The sequence below is a fragment of the Camellia sinensis genome, chromosome 2, assembly GCF_055761805.1.
Source record: "Camellia sinensis isolate YWXY chromosome 2, ASM5576180v1, whole genome shotgun sequence".
NCBI classification, from domain to species: Eukaryota; Viridiplantae; Streptophyta; class Magnoliopsida; order Ericales; family Theaceae; genus Camellia; species Camellia sinensis.
The window spans coordinates 227,441,743-227,457,653 of NC_138962.1; the positions used below are offsets into that span (position 1 = coordinate 227,441,743).

At 39.8% G+C, this 15,911-nt stretch overlaps 3 long non-coding RNA genes across 3 annotated transcripts; 1 reads left to right on the top strand and 2 right to left on the bottom strand.

Moving 5' to 3' along the window:
• Positions 1-878: 878 nt before the first annotated feature.
• LOC145820697 (uncharacterized) lies at positions 879-15,124 on the bottom strand. Its single transcript, XR_014362757.1, has 2 exons — positions 13,583-15,124; positions 879-1,487 (listed from the first exon to the last, which is right to left on the bottom strand). It is a non-coding gene; the product is annotated as an uncharacterized LOC145820697 (long non-coding RNA).
• On the top strand, positions 1,483-10,611 carry LOC145820698 (uncharacterized). The gene is made up of 2 exons (XR_014362758.1): positions 1,483-1,858; positions 6,878-10,611. It is a non-coding gene; the product is annotated as an uncharacterized LOC145820698 (long non-coding RNA).
• Positions 10,314-10,857, bottom strand: LOC145820699 (uncharacterized). Its single transcript, XR_014362759.1, has 2 exons — positions 10,753-10,857; positions 10,314-10,609 (listed from the first exon to the last, which is right to left on the bottom strand). It is a non-coding gene; the product is annotated as an uncharacterized LOC145820699 (long non-coding RNA).
• Positions 15,125-15,911: the final 787 nt, after the last annotated feature.

Here is a 15,911-nt window from a genome sequence, read left to right on the forward strand (position 1 = left end):
TCTACATGTGTGAACCTGAGCACGAGCATACTATAATGGCGGCTTTCAATGCAAGGAGATTGTTATTAAAATGTCCAAGGGTTGGCATTAATAGATCTTGAGAAATGAAGGGTTTTTTAATTGACAAAATCACAAACCTAAGGTTTAATTTGTAAGGCAAGGTAAAACCCAAGTTTTTTTTTGGGTAATTACCCTAAATAGCATCGATTTCTAAACACATTATTTATCCCTAATGAAATTTTTTAAACCATGTAAAATGCAATATAAATTCAAATTTTTGTTACATTCGAAAGAAAATTAAAAAAAAAACCAAAAAAGGTTAATGTCATCCCGAGTTACAAATTAAAGACTAAAATGTGAAGAAATGACACAAGGATAACCTAGATCCATGTGAAGAAATGGGTGTAACCCCATGCAAGAGGAGTTGAGAGAGTGTTTTTCACCATACTAAGACCATGCAGACTTGTAAATGAGAATTTCATCTCATAGAGTTCCTCATTCAATTCTTTTGAAGTCAATAAATCCATTTTCTCATTCAAGAATCTTCTCTCTTCTACTCCATCCCCAAAAGTACCTAGGATCATGTGTGACATAATTGAAACCCTATTTTAGTGATTTTTAGACATTCTGAATAATTGATTCTTGTTTGATGGTTGATATTTGAACGAATAGAATGGTGTGAACTGAGAAAAGAGGTGGTGTACAAATAGAAGCCCCGTCAAAGTCTCTAAGGTCTCTAGGTTCCACCACCTAAAATCATGCAACCAACAAGGTGAACTTTACAAGTTCAGTGAATAACCTGATAATAGAGCAAGTTCTATTTATTCTACGGATATAGAAGAACATCTATCCAAAAGAAAAGAGTATCACAAAACCCATAGTCTCAAAATCTTCTCAAATTATAATCACAATGATTCCCATATGAAACATGTAATCAACAATAATAGTACCAAAACACGCATATCACATCTCATAGCCATATTGTGTTCATCCACTAGTAGCGGAGAAGAGACATGTTGAAATATGGACTTCAAACAAAAGGTCTTATGGTGGCTAACGAAAGGAGATGTCTCTATATCACAACATACAAGAGATTCAAGAGGTGGCTCGTATAGATTTTAAAGGTGGTTCCCACCACATTTCACTGTACGATGCAGCATTTAGCTCTGCACAACACTTTGCTATGATACATGTAAGTCGATTGAGTATATAGACCCCTAATGTTTGGAGGCTTGTGTGGATGACATATAGTATATTTTAAAACATATTTCATGATAAAATATCCACAAATCTCATATCATTTATCAAGCCTCCTAACACTGGCATGAACTTTAGCCACAAGAATCAGCCTCAAGAGTACGATTTTCTGCTCTACTACTTCTCCCAATGTCAGTTGTAAATGTGAGCTTTGTCATTGGGTAAAACCTTAACTTACATTATACTCATCAATAGTACTCAGTGATCTTCTTGTGGTTGCTAGTAATGAACTGCAAGGAAAAAAAAAATTGTAAATGTTATGTTATCCCTGTCAAAGCATTAAGAAAAAAATCGTCAATAGAGATTAACTACAAATGTAATGGTTGAGATGGAAGCCATTTGCTACATGATCATAATGTCTTACATCCACAAAGGAATGATTGTGTAACCATTGAGAAGTTCTAGTGACCATTGATAATATAGACTATCTACAACTCATCCCCTACCATTAAAAAAAGCTATTAAGACAATGTCACAGTTCGTTTGTTTTGGTGAATTTTTTTTTTTTTCGTCTTTCTTTTCTTTTTTTTCTTTTTCTTTTTGAGAAGCAGCTTCTGCATAAAATGTTTTTTTGTGTTTGGTTGCAAGCTTGAAAATTATGGTACTGTAACAAGCCCGCGGGGGGACCTCGCTACAACTCGGACTCGACTTTTGCAGTCACGGTTCTAAATCTGAACCAAAGAGTCCAAATCCGGCAAATCGTTTTAAGAAAACAGATTTTTGAAAGAAGTGCCAAACATGGACTGCTTTGCCAGAAACAGAGTCGCCACCTAAATATTTTATTTTGGGAAATTTAGGAAACCCTGACTCGGTGCCAAAAGGCCACGTGTCCGTCATCACCAAAGTTGCCTCGGCTCGGGAACTTGGGTACGATTGGGGAAGGTCACTTCGTGAGCACCCCCGCTCGCCCGATCATAGACCGGCCTCTACTAACCATGATATCAATTTTTGAAAACATTGTGAGTTCTTAAACCGGTTATTAGCCTAGGTTACTATGTGATGATCACAGCATATAAGTATAGACTGGATCGCCTGAATTGGAACAAAACATTTCATGCTTGTTTTTGAAAATGGTTTGCTACCCGCAGGTTGGCTTGAAACAGGAGGCTTGAAACATTTTGATGATTCATTCCAATTCAGATAACCCAACCTTCACCCACAGGCATTCAGGCAGATATATCAGATAAGCACATAGCCTCATGGTAAGCATGCTATTCATGGCATTCACTCACACGCATGCAAGGATGCTAAAGCATAGAACTCACCGAGTACTCCAAGCCAAAACAAAAACTGTATTAGAAATCATGCATGACCCTAAGTATACAGAAATGCCTAATGCAACACATGCAAAATGCAACTATAGCAGGCTCGACTATTTTAAACATGGCATATGGAATGCTACAGCTAACATGTATTCAATTTGGAATTGAAAGTACAATGCAGTTAGTATGATGCGCCGAGCCCGGTGCATGCAAAACAGATGAATGAATGCAAACATGCTATCATACTGTATGCTAATTGAAATATGCCCTAATCTAACCATCAAAAGCGGATAAATAAAAGGGAGAAAGACGTGGGGTTGGAAGACATACATCACACACACGCACACTTATTACAGTTACGCCCTCACTCGGAGGGTCCGAATAAATAATACAGTCCAAATATTACAGTCCCGAAAATAAAAGAATATCACAGTCCAAAATATTTACAGAATTCTAATTAATTAATGAATTAACTAGAAAGCAAATAAACTGGCGTGCAAGCCAGGGACTGCCTTGCTTCTGGTGGATGATGCATGTCCGGACTGTCTTGCGCGTAAATCCACCGGAATGCCCCGATTAGCCTCTGTTTACACCTGTTCTTGAAATGCGTGCCAAGTTCCAAAAAGTTGTTGATTCCTCGTTTTGCTGCAATAGAGAGCAGAAAAGGGGCATAGCAATGTATTTGCACAAATATATGCATGTCTCGATCCTCGTGCCACCAATCACGCATACCGAGGCATGATGGCCGAGGAGTCGAAATGCACAACTCAATATAGGATGAATGCACATGAAACTACAGCTAAAACCTAACTCCATCATGGATAATCCGGAGTGTCGGTGACTGGGGAATTGAGACACATTCCGTCACTCGGAGTACGAAATGTACCTCGTTTCCCGTGCCCGGGCTAACTCTTATTCCGGACACGATGCAATATGCATGATATGCATGAAATGCAACTAAGATACAATCCTAACATACACAATGCTATGGAATGACATGCCTCGAAATGCGTGCACACGGGCACGCGAACCGAGACAATGACGGAATGCTGAAAATGAGATGCCTCGAACTGCGTGCACACGGGCACGCAAACCGAGGCGATGACAGATACAATGAAAATGAGATGCCTCGAAGTACGTGCACACGGGCACGCAAACCGAGGCGATGGCAGATACAATGAAAATGAGATGCCTCGAAGTACGTGCACACGGGCACGCAAACCGAGGCGGTGCTAAAGTGACATGGAAATGACAAATGGGCTTATACCAACATGAGTGAGCCTCAGCCACACTCACATCGGATGCCGATGGCAAAAAATAAAGTGTCTCGAAATGCGTGTACACGGGCACGCAAACCGAGAAAATGACATACATAATGCAAATGATATGAAATGCGATATGGGCTTACACTAACATGAGAGAGCCTCAGCCGCACTCACATAAGAGGCCGATGGATGAAAATGAAGTGCCTCGAAATGCGTGCACACGGGCACGCTAACCGAGGCAATGGCATATGCAATGCAATGGCATGGAAACATGATGTGGGCTTATACCAACATGAGTGAGCCTCAGCCACACTCACATAGGATGCTGAATGATAAAAATGAAGTGCCTCGAAATGCGTGCACACGGGCACGCAAACCGAAGCGATGACAAAATGCGATGCAATGGCATGGAAACATGATATGGGCTTATACCAACATGAGTGAGCCTCAGCCACACTCACATAGGATGCCGGCGGACGAAAATGAAGTGCCTCGAAATGCGTGCACACGGGCACGCAAACCGAGGCAATGATAAGATGTGATGAAATAACATGGAAATGACAAATGGGCTTATACCAACATGAGTGAGCCTCAGCCACACTCACATCGGATGCCGATGGCAGAAAATGAAGTGCCTCGAAATGCGTGCACACGGGCACGCAAACCGAGGCAATGATAAAATGATATGAAATGACATGGAAATGATATGCAAGCATACTAATGGAATTTCAGCAACAAAATATGAGAGAAAACAGTCCCGAAATGAAGCGAAATGACATGAAATGCAAGGAAATGACCCGAAATGCAACATTAGGCATCCGAAATGGCCTATAGCCATACTAAACATGCACAACATGGACATGCAATGCAAATACAGAAGCTAGACAGTCCCAAAATAAGCACTTTTCCAGTTATAAACATGGCTAAACAGCAAGTATAAGCATGGCAAAAATAGCATACAAGAATAGGGACCAAGATAGGGGTAATGAAGCAAGTGGTATAAGCTAAACCCAAACTGAAAACTTTCCTTCTACAACACTAAATATGGACCAAAAATATGAACATTTACAGTATATGGAAGCCTCAAAATCAGTATAAAAACATGCTAAAAATATGATGCAAAATAAGGCTCAAAAGGTGCTAAAACATGAAGTGTATAAAATAATCACCAAACAGAAAAAAAATGTGAATGAAACATGAAGTATAGGCCAAAATAAGACCACTTTCAGTTCGGACCAAGGTCCAAAAACAGAAACAAAGAGGGCTACTAATTTATGCAAAAATGGGGCCAAATAGGGGATATAACTACAAGTGACATATGGAAACACCAAACAATGTTGAGCCCTTCTCCAATGTTGAAGAGGGGCTCAAAATAAGCCCTAAATCAGTTTACCACATGCTCGAAAATAAATTACTCATGGGTCAAAAATAGCATGCAAAATTATGACATACAAGATGGTCAAAGAAGCAAGTGTATTATGGAGGGCTCAAACAGGGTTGAGCCCTTAATGAGAAGTGAAGATGAGCCCAAAATATGGCCCTTTTCAGTTAGGGCCGAAGCTTGAAACCAAAAAGAGATGAGGCTTAGAAATAGATCAAAGGAAAGGGTCAAAAGGATCAAAGTGTAACTTACCCTTGAAGATCCAAACTTTTGTTGCTTCTTGGGTTGATTTGCAGCTTCTCTAGCCTTCAAGAATCCCTCCTAGCTGCTGGAAATGAGATGGTGGTGGTGGAGCTTGGTGGTGTAGAAGGAATGAAGGTTAAAAAGTTAGGGTTTTTTGAAGAATTGAAGAAGAAGACAATGGAGTTTAGGGTTTATGCTTGGAGAAGAATTTTTCTAACCTCTATGAAGAAGACCCTCAGCTGGTTTATATGGTCAAGAAAGGGGTGTAAAAGGGGGGTCAAATGGAGAGGAAAACTCTCTCCCAAAATATCCCCCGGATACAGAAAATATCTGGGGGATATTGCCCCACAGCTGGAAAGGGCACAGTGAGGAGAGCACGGCCGGCCGCTCACTTTGGCCGGAGGTGGCCGGCCGGCCACACCCCCTAGCCGGCCGGCTAGGGGTCAAAAGGGTCAACCAGCTTTTCTGGCCGGCCAGGTATTGGGGAGGTAGCCCTATGTGTGTACAACACAACCATGTAATTGAAATTTCAAGAAAGTGGGCCCAAGGGGTTCAACAATGGCTCGGAAAGAGGGGGTCAAAAGGGTCAAGTTGACTTACTGGCCGGCCATGAACTTTTAGGGGCCTCTCAGGTATGTACATCACAGATATGTGGTTGAAAGTTCAAGAAAAAAGGTCCAAGAGGTTCAACATTAGCCCGGAAGAAAGGGGTCAAAAGGGTCAGGTGACCTTAATGGCCGGCCATGAACTTTTAGGGGCCTCCCAGATGTGTAAATCACAGATATGTGGTTGAAATTTGGCAACGCTAGCTCTAAGGTATTCAACATTAGCCCGGAAGTTGCAAAAACGGGCGCCGGGAGGCCCCGGAGGAGAGATAACTGGTTGCTGCAACAATTGCTGGCCTCCCACCCTTCAGTGACCTTCCTTGTGATAAAACAGAGGTACCTGCCAAAAATGAACAAAAACCGTTGCAAAACGAACGTTCCGGGGCCAAAACACGCAGTTCGGGGTCCCGGAAATGGGCTGTTAAGCACCGAAAATTGTATTCGACCTCGAAGTGGGTTTCTCAGCCCCCAGTGTCCCTCAAAATGGATGAAATAAGATGTATGCCAAAAATCAGAGCAATAGGAGGTGGTTAAGCGGTCCCGAACCGAGGCACACGGCCTGACGGCTCCGAAAACCGGGAACCGGACTCCGAAATGGGAAAAATGGCCTACGGCCACCAAATGTAGCCTACGGACATTGAGAGATGGTCTACGGGACCTCTCCCTCCTTTCAGGAAAAGAAACAGAGAAAACCGAGTCTGGTTCGCAAACCGAGACAAGGCACAGAAAAGGGTTCGGAAGTCCGGAGGCAAGGCTTACAGCCGCGACTCTGAAACTTCTGAACGAGCACATTATGCAACATCACCAAGCGCTCAATCGGCGACGTCTGAGTCTTAAGGTCGGTCAAAAATGGGGTGTCTACAGGTACTAGTGGTTGTTGTAATGGTGGTGTGATGGTAGCAGTGGTGGTAATGGTGGCGGTATTGGTAAGGTGGTCATTCAAATAGTGATTCAACTCATAGCAATATAGATCCTAACTTAATCCGAAGTGTTTTGCGCAAATTTAATGAAAACACACCCTCTCCCTCTATTTGGTATCGGTGGTGCTACATGCACCGATTAGTGTACCAACACTAATTATGACATTATTATTGACCCTAGTCATTATACAAATTACAAATACTAAAAACCTCTTAAATTATGTCATATCATCAATTAGTACACTAGTTAGTACACTAATTGATATATATAGCATTATTCATTTGGTATTTTGGAATAAAATCTTAAAATTGCACATCCCAATCAAGTAATTCCCCAACTTCTACTAACCTAACTATGAAGTTTTATGTGTATAAGTCGATGGCACTATTTTCTTAAGCATGATCTTTTACTTGGGACCACAATAATCAGTCTGAGGATGTATGGATGTTGATATACAATCATATGTATATGAATGATAATCCTAGTATTGTATTACACACAATCTTAATTTATTCAACACCTTAATTTGTCATTAGTACATATTATTTTAGCTCAGTACTAGTTGTTTAATTGGGATAAATATAATGGATTTGAGGATGTATGAATGTTGATGCTTGTTATTGTTCTTTTAGAGAATTTAAGATTAGGGTATGATTAGGATATCATCCCCTATTTATATTAATGAAGTTAATAATTACAAGAGGAGTCCTAAGGCATAGAATAATTACAAAATAATAACTAAAATAATAATATATTATTCTAACACTCTCCCTCAAGCTGGTTTGAAGATATCTCTCATGCCCAGCTTGCCTAAGATGTCATGAAATGGCGTACTCCCAACTCCCTTGGTGAGGATGTCAACAAGTTGTTCACCAGATCACACAAAAGTACATATTGTGCCACTAGTGAGTTTCTCATTAATGAAGTAGCGATCAATCTCAACATGCTTTGTTCTGTCATGTTGAACTGGATTGTAAGCGATATTAATAGCAGCCTTATTATCACAGTATAACCGTATGGAGTCCGTCTGATCAATACCTAGATCACTCAACAATAACTTGATCCATAAGAGCTCACACACCCCTTGTGCCATAGCTATAAACTCAGCTTCTGCACTTGACCTGGCAACCAGATTCTGTTTCTTACTCCTCCAAGTAACTAGGTTGCCTCCAACAAAAGTGCAATACCGTGAAGTCGATCTCCTATCAGTCACTGATCCAACCCAATCAGCATCTGTATAGAATTCCACACGAAGATGATCATACTTTGAAAAATAAAGACCTTTCCCAGAAACAGACTTCAAAGTACCTCAAAATTCTCATGACAGTCTCGAAGTGAAACTGATGAGGACCATGCATAAACTGGCTAACCACACTGACAGCAACAGCAATATTAGGACGGGAGTGAGATAGGTAACTGAGTTTACCCACTAATCGCTGATAGCTTCCCCTGTCAACCATTACTCCTCCTTCATCGTCTCCCAATTTTTGATTGGGTTCCAGTGGAGTATCACAAGCCTTGCAACCAAGCATTCAAATTTCCTTCAACAAATCAAGCACATACTTCCTCTGTGAGATAAATATCTCATCCTTGAAGCGAGTAACTTCAATTCCCAAAAAATACTTTAAGCTCCCCAAGTCTTTGATTGCAAACTCACTGGCTAAATGTTTCTTCAACAGAGGAATTTCCTCACTATCATTGCCCGTAAGAACTATGTCATCTACATAACCAGTGAATGTTGTAGTCTTACCAAGTGAGGAATGTTTCACCAACAATGTGTCATCTGCCTGACTCTATTTGAAGCCATACTTAATCATAGCCTGAGTGAATCTCTCAAACCAAGCCCTTAGAGACTATTTGAGACCATATAATGACTTTCGAAGCTTGCATACTTTTCCTTCTGTCTTGATAATCCTCAAAATCATGAGGAATATCCATATATACCTCTTCTTCAAGGTCATCATGGATAAAGGCATTTTTTACATCAAACTGATGAAGTAGCCAATCTAGATTAGCTATTAGAAAGAGAAGTACTCTGACTGAATTCATCTTAGCCACGGGAGCAAAGGTCTCTTGATAGTCAACGCCATATGTCAGAGTGAACCCTTTTGCCACAAGTCTAGCCTTGTAACGCTCAATAGAACCATCCGCTTTGTGTTTCACAGTATACACCCATTTGCATCCCACAGGTCGTTTGCCCTTAGGTAACTCGGTCAATTCCCAAGTGCCATTCTTCCTAAGTGCTTTTATTTCCTCAATCATGGCAAGTTTCCACTCAGAGGTAGCAAGAGCATCCTAAAAATGGTTAGGAATGCTAACAGAGAAAATATTTGACACAAATGCTCTATATGAGGATGACAAATAAGAGGACACAAAATGTGAGATAGGATGTTGAGTACAAGATCTCACACCCTTTCTCTTGGCAATAGGAATATTAAGATCAATAGACTCAAGAGATTCAAAGTTACCTGGACTCTCATTAGGAGCAGGAGATGGCAGTAGAGGAGCAGAAGTGGTCTCTTGTATCCAATTAACTTTCTGTCTACCTTTGTCCCTGACATAAACTTGCCCTTCCCTATCCTTGGTGACATTGAGTTCTGTAGTCCCAGTAGGAGGGGGTGGTGCAAGAACAACTGGTTCCACCATAAGAATCACTTCACACCAAGGCTTTCCCTGAAGGGAGGACTGGGACACCAGAGAGGACAAAAAATAGGACTGAGATTCAAAAAAAGTGACATCCATGGACACAAACCACTTAAGAGATGGAGGGTGATAACACTTATACCCCTTTTGAGTATGAGAGTACCAAAGGAAAGCACATTTGAAGGAACGAGGGTCCAACTTACCACAAGTAGGAAAGTGATTATGGACAACACAGACACAACCAAATATTTTGGGAGGAATAGAAAACAAGGACTGGAAACCTAAGAGGACTTGAAAAGGAGCTTGTTTTTGCAAGACCTGGGTAGGAAGACGATTAATAAGATGGGCAGCGGTGAGAACAGGGTCACCCCAGTAGGACCGAGACATACTCATGGAAAAACACATGCATCGAGCCATCTCAAGAAGATGGCGATTTTTACGTTCCGCCACCCCATTTTGTTGAGGGGTATTGGTGCAAGAGGTCTGATGGATAATACCATGAGTAGAAAAAATATTGCCCTAACCCAGAATCTATGTATTCACACCCATTATCAAAACGAAATATTTTGACAGTGATCCCAAACTGAGTACAAATCATCTTATGAAAATTGCTAAACACAGAAAAAATCTCACTCTTGTCTTTCATGAGATACACCCAAGTAGTACGAGAAAAATCATCAATAAATGTAACAAACCAGCGATGACCTTTCAAAGACACAACACGAAATGGACCTCAAATGAGAAAGGAACTAAACTTTTATTAAAACTGGGAGCAAAAGAAGCTCTGTGTTGTTTTCCAAGTTGACAAGACTCACAAAGAAATTCAGGCACATTATTGTTTGAAAAAATAGATAGAAATAAGTGTTTAAATAAATAAAAAGAATGATGCCCAAGGCGCCGATGCCACAGCCATATATCATCGGTAGTAGTAGGACTCATGGTGGAAGAATGAGCAAGTCTGTCCGGTTGATCGAGGAAGTAGAGACTATTTTCTGCACTACCACTGCCAATCGTCCTCCTCGTGACAAGGTCCTGGAAAAGACAATGATCAGGAAAAAATGTCACACTACAATTCAAATCCTTTGTAATACGACTCAAGGATAGCAGGTTAACAGAAAAATTGAGAACATGGAGAACAGAAAAGAGAGGTAAAGTAGGAGTGACATGGACTAAACCTTCCTCAAAAATAGAAGAAAGAGTACCATCTGCAATCTTAACTTTGTCCTGACCTAAAGAGGGCATATAGGCAGAGAAAAGGTTAGAGAAACCAGACATATGATCTGAGGCACCAGAATCAATAATCCAGGGAAAAGATGTATGAGACAGAAAAACACAAGGAGAAGAGGCTACGTTACCTGAGCGGGCAAACGACAGTCTAGCAAGTGATGCAGAACATCCTCAAGATCATGAGTAGTCATGCTAGAAAGACCATCAGAAGCCTGGCCAACGGAAGCATAATCAAGTGCATCAATAGCACTAGACTGATGAGCTCGTGGATAGGAGCCACGTCCTCTAGACTGGCCTGACCGACCGCCTCTAGAACCAGACGGATCACCTCGACTCCCGAATGGAGTCTCATGAAGCTTCTAACACGTCTCACGAGTATGCTACGGCTTCTTACAGTAATCACAAAATACAGACTCCTAGGCGGCAGACGGAGGAATAGGAGTTAGGCTGAGGCCATCTCTTGAAGTAGACAGTGATGCTGAGCAATCGGTAGAGACAGAGGACATCATAGCAGACCGACGACTCTCCTCATTCTGTACATAGGCAAAGGCCTCCTGAAGTGAAAGAAAAGTGTCCATACTCAGAACCCGACTCTGAACCGGATCATACTCTACATTAAGACCAGCTAGAAACTTGAAGACCCTTTCCTGTGCAATAAACTTCCGGTACCTGACTGAATCAGCAGTGCAAACAGGCTTATAGTCCTGCAGGTGATCAAGGCGTTCTCAGCCATTAATGAAGAAGGTGAAGTACTGAAGAACCGTCTGCTCCCCCTGAACAGAGCTCTCAATAGAGCGGCGTAACTCAAATGCCTGTGAAAAATTCTCTTTACAGGAATAGGTAGTAGCCACAACATCCCAAACATCTTGGGCAGTCTCCATAGATAAGTAGCCCTCGCCAATATCTGGCATCATCGAATAAATAAGCCAACCCACAACCAAAGAGTTGGTAATCTCTCATTGGTCATAACCCGGGTCAGTTGTGCTGGGTGCCTATATCCGGCCATCCACATACCCCATCTTCCCTCTGCTCTTCAAAAACATAGTCAAACTCTACGACCATGCGAGATAGTTCTGACCATTAAATAGAGAGGTAGTGATTTTAAGACTAGGGTTGGGGTTATTGGTCATAGTAATAGGTATAGGTAAACTCTCACTCCTAGGTGTCTGAGAAGTAGTGGACACACGGTGGAATCTGCCAAAGATACTGTACTAGTGAACCCTCAACAAAATTAGTGCCAATCACAAACCCGGAAGGTGGAAGAATACAAACACAATGACCACTAAGAAAATTAAAGGCTTAAAATCTCATTAACCTCTTCTTTTTTTTTTCTTTTTTTTTTTTTAGTGCATTGATTTCTTATTTTTATATATATATATATATATATATATATATATATATATATAAGAAATTTCTATATATATAATTTAAGATGAAAAGGAAAAACGAAGCAGCTGTTGAATACCGAATGTAACTCACATCATCACGTAACTCAGCGAAGCAAAGGTAAGTGTCGACAGGGACAGACGACAACAACACACCCTTTCTCGTCCCTCGCCGACGATGCTAAGGCCAGGAGGCTTGACATCAGTGCCCGACTGGGCAAGGAGAGCCCAACGGCTGGCTCTGTGATGGCTCTGTGTGTGACGATTGGTTCTATGACGCCAGGTTCTGTGACGATTGGCTCTATGATGAGAACCAGAGGGATGTGACGCCTGGTTCTAGGGTGGCGATTGTGGTGATTGACGGCTGTATAGGTGAGGAATTTAGGTTTTAGGGTTTGGCTCTGATACCATGTTATTTTAGAGAATTCAATATTAGGGTATGATTAGGATATTATCCCCTATTTATATTAATGAAGTTAATAATTACAAGAGGAGCCCTACGGCATAGAATAATTACAAAATAGTAACTAAAATAATAATATACTATTCTAACAGTTATATGTATGCACGTGATGATTGTATCCAGTATCATAATATTGTGCATGATCTGAATTCCGTAAATATTTGATTTGTCATCGGCAAATATTATTTTGTTTGGTAAAGCATCACTAGTCTCTTTCTGGACAAGTTACTTCATCAAAATATATTCTCAGTTCCATCCTAGTGCCTTCTAATATGCATGTTTAGTATAAGCCAAAATTACTATCTTTTTCTACACCAGGGATATAAAACTGAAATATTTGATCATCTAATAAGGATTATCCACAGAGATAACTATCATGTAATAAGGCTTATCCACATAGATAACTACATTTTGTTTTAGAGATGCACTTTCTATGGAGATGGCCCGCACAAAATTTAGTCTTATTTTCCTATACCTGTAAAACACTGCAATAGAAAGTGACAGTGATCACTAAGCAAAGCCTAATCAGCACATGAGAGCAACTAAGACAAACCTAAAATGGGTGAATCTATTAGAAGGAACATATAGTAAGTGATGAGGAAGACCAGCTTTCCATTGTACCATCATTTTGGAGCTGTCAAGAATAAATCTTAATTAAAGATTTAATAGGTTATGTTAATGTTGAAGCCATTCCACTAGTTTTTTACACCTTTTTAAGTGTGAACAATGAGTTTGCCAGCACTCCCAATTTGCTCCATTCATCAAATAGAATACCTACTTTATTACACAACTCTTGGGTCGTAATTAACAAAAGAGATAAGTGAGAAAACATAAAAAATAAAAAACATTCATGTGGCTGAGGTAACGACCAGAAACTTGTGTTTTCAAAAATAAGTGGAAAGATTCCGGGTCAAACCTCGGAGACAGTACCTTGCAACTTACATATCACCAAATGTTTAGGTTGCAGAAAGCCCCTCTCTGTTGATAGAGTTCACTGTATGCCTTCAAGGCCTCATCACTCAACTTACAATATGATCAAACATGAGAAAAGCTTGGGAACATCACCCTGCAACTTATGAACCGCATAATTAGATTAGTGAACCTCACGTATCTGTTGGTAGAATACATTATATGCTTTCAAAGTTGCATCAGAAAGTAAGATAAACATGACAAAACACAAATTTAATTCAACTATTATGAGTCGAGTCAAAAGACAATAAATCGTTATTGGTTGCAAGTTGAAAGCTGATAATCATAAAGCAAAAGCTAAAAACATCTTTCCCTTTGCTTCCCAATAATCAGTTTTTTCAGCTTATTTAAACTATTTTTGCCTCATAAGCTATAAGTAGAAATTGTATCAAACACTTTGGCAGATTCCCATAATAATAATAATAATAAACAATAAGCAGCACCAGATAGGACATATACCTCACGAAGAATGATACTTCAAAATATCTTCTTTCTAGGCTACCACTCTTTACCAAGACATAACTTTCTCAGGAATTATAGCTCTATCAACATATAGCCAAACATAATAAAAGGTGCTACTTCATTGGTTTTACATGGTACAAAAAGAACGGTTAAAAATAGCTTTTCATAGCCACACAAGGGTTCTACTTTGAATTATCTCCTTCAAAGGCCACCAATCTTTACCCTATGTACTCACCGATGGTACATCTCCTAGTTCGAACACCAGACCAACTGAATATTGGCATTGAAAACTGAAAAAAGATATGGAAACATTTCAGCCCCACATAAAATATTTAGAATCCAACCATTTTCTTGGATACTTCACAAGACTTCTTTGAGATTATTCCTAGAAATTTTCAGAGAAATTTGGTATCAGCTTCCACAAATTCTTCCCTTTAGAGTTAGGCACATAAAAAAGGAGCAATCTTCTGCGGACATTCTTTTCATTGAAACAAAACCCCATCTAGCATAGGGTTATTTTCTCCACAATAAACATGAAAGAGGTGTTCAAGGTCAAATCTTGGCTTAAACCAATTTTAACCAGAAATTCATTAGTGTGCCACCCAGTAGTTTTAAATACTTACATTTAAGAACGTATTTCTCCCCATTTCTGTTTATAACAACTACCTCATGAGATAATCATTTCAAGCACTAACATAGTGATGTAGAACCAGCTGGGATAAGAAGAAGAACAAGAAGAGAAGAAGAGGAGGAGGGAAGAGAGTAAGAAAAGAAACAAAAATAAGAGAATCTGCCAAGGAGGAGAGAGAGGCATGCAAATACTTAAATCAATTCAATTATCCAAAAATCTAATAAAATTCATTACACTAATCCCTATATAGAGGCTAAAAATAAAAACATATAACTATACTCAAATTAATCTCCTAAACAAATTTAAACTCCTAATTAACTCAAAACTCTTGGTTGTTGCCTCCTTTAGGATCTCCATCAATTCTCCCTGGTTGGGGAGAATTCTACTCCAGAGAGCAAAGGCAGCGATAACACTTAAAACAAACCAGAATCAAAGCAGTGAAATTCGTTATTAATTTTCAGAGTGGCATCAGCATCTCTGATACCAAAATTGACGCACACATTGAAGTAAAGTAGTAGTACGGAACGAGCAAAAAAGGAGACAGAAGAAGCAGAGAATGGGAAGTATTGAGTAATGAAAGAAGATGAAAAACAGTGCTTTGGTGACCAAATTTGGGTGTACCAAACTTTGGATGCCCACCAATACATTGGTATAAGACATGAAACGCGGGGCCCATTAAACCAACACATTGGTGATACATCAGATGAGATGTTACATGGACTTGGATACGGCTGTCGGGTGCAGCTGTGTATCCAGGGCCAGATCCATCAAATCTCAAATTTAAGGGTATTCGGACTTGGCAAAAAAGGGTCATATTTTAATATTTTTAATTTATTTTCTGAAATAAAATGGTGTAATATGTAATATATCGTGTGAAAAAGGTATTTTACTCAATTATACAACAATATATACATATATATTAAATATAAATATATAAGAAGTGTCCAATGAAAAGTATCAAACACATGTCCCATACCCTTATCCAAGTGTCGGATGTCCAACATGGGTATTTGATTTATTCAGAAGAGTCAATGTAACATAGAGAAGATATACGAAATTCAATACCCAAATTTGGTTACCGTGACATTATTGGATGATGAAAAAAAAAAACACAGAATCTGCTGAGAGAGAGAGGCATGAAAATCCTTAGTCAATTCAACTCTCAAAAGTCTACCAAAATTCATTAAACGAAGTCCT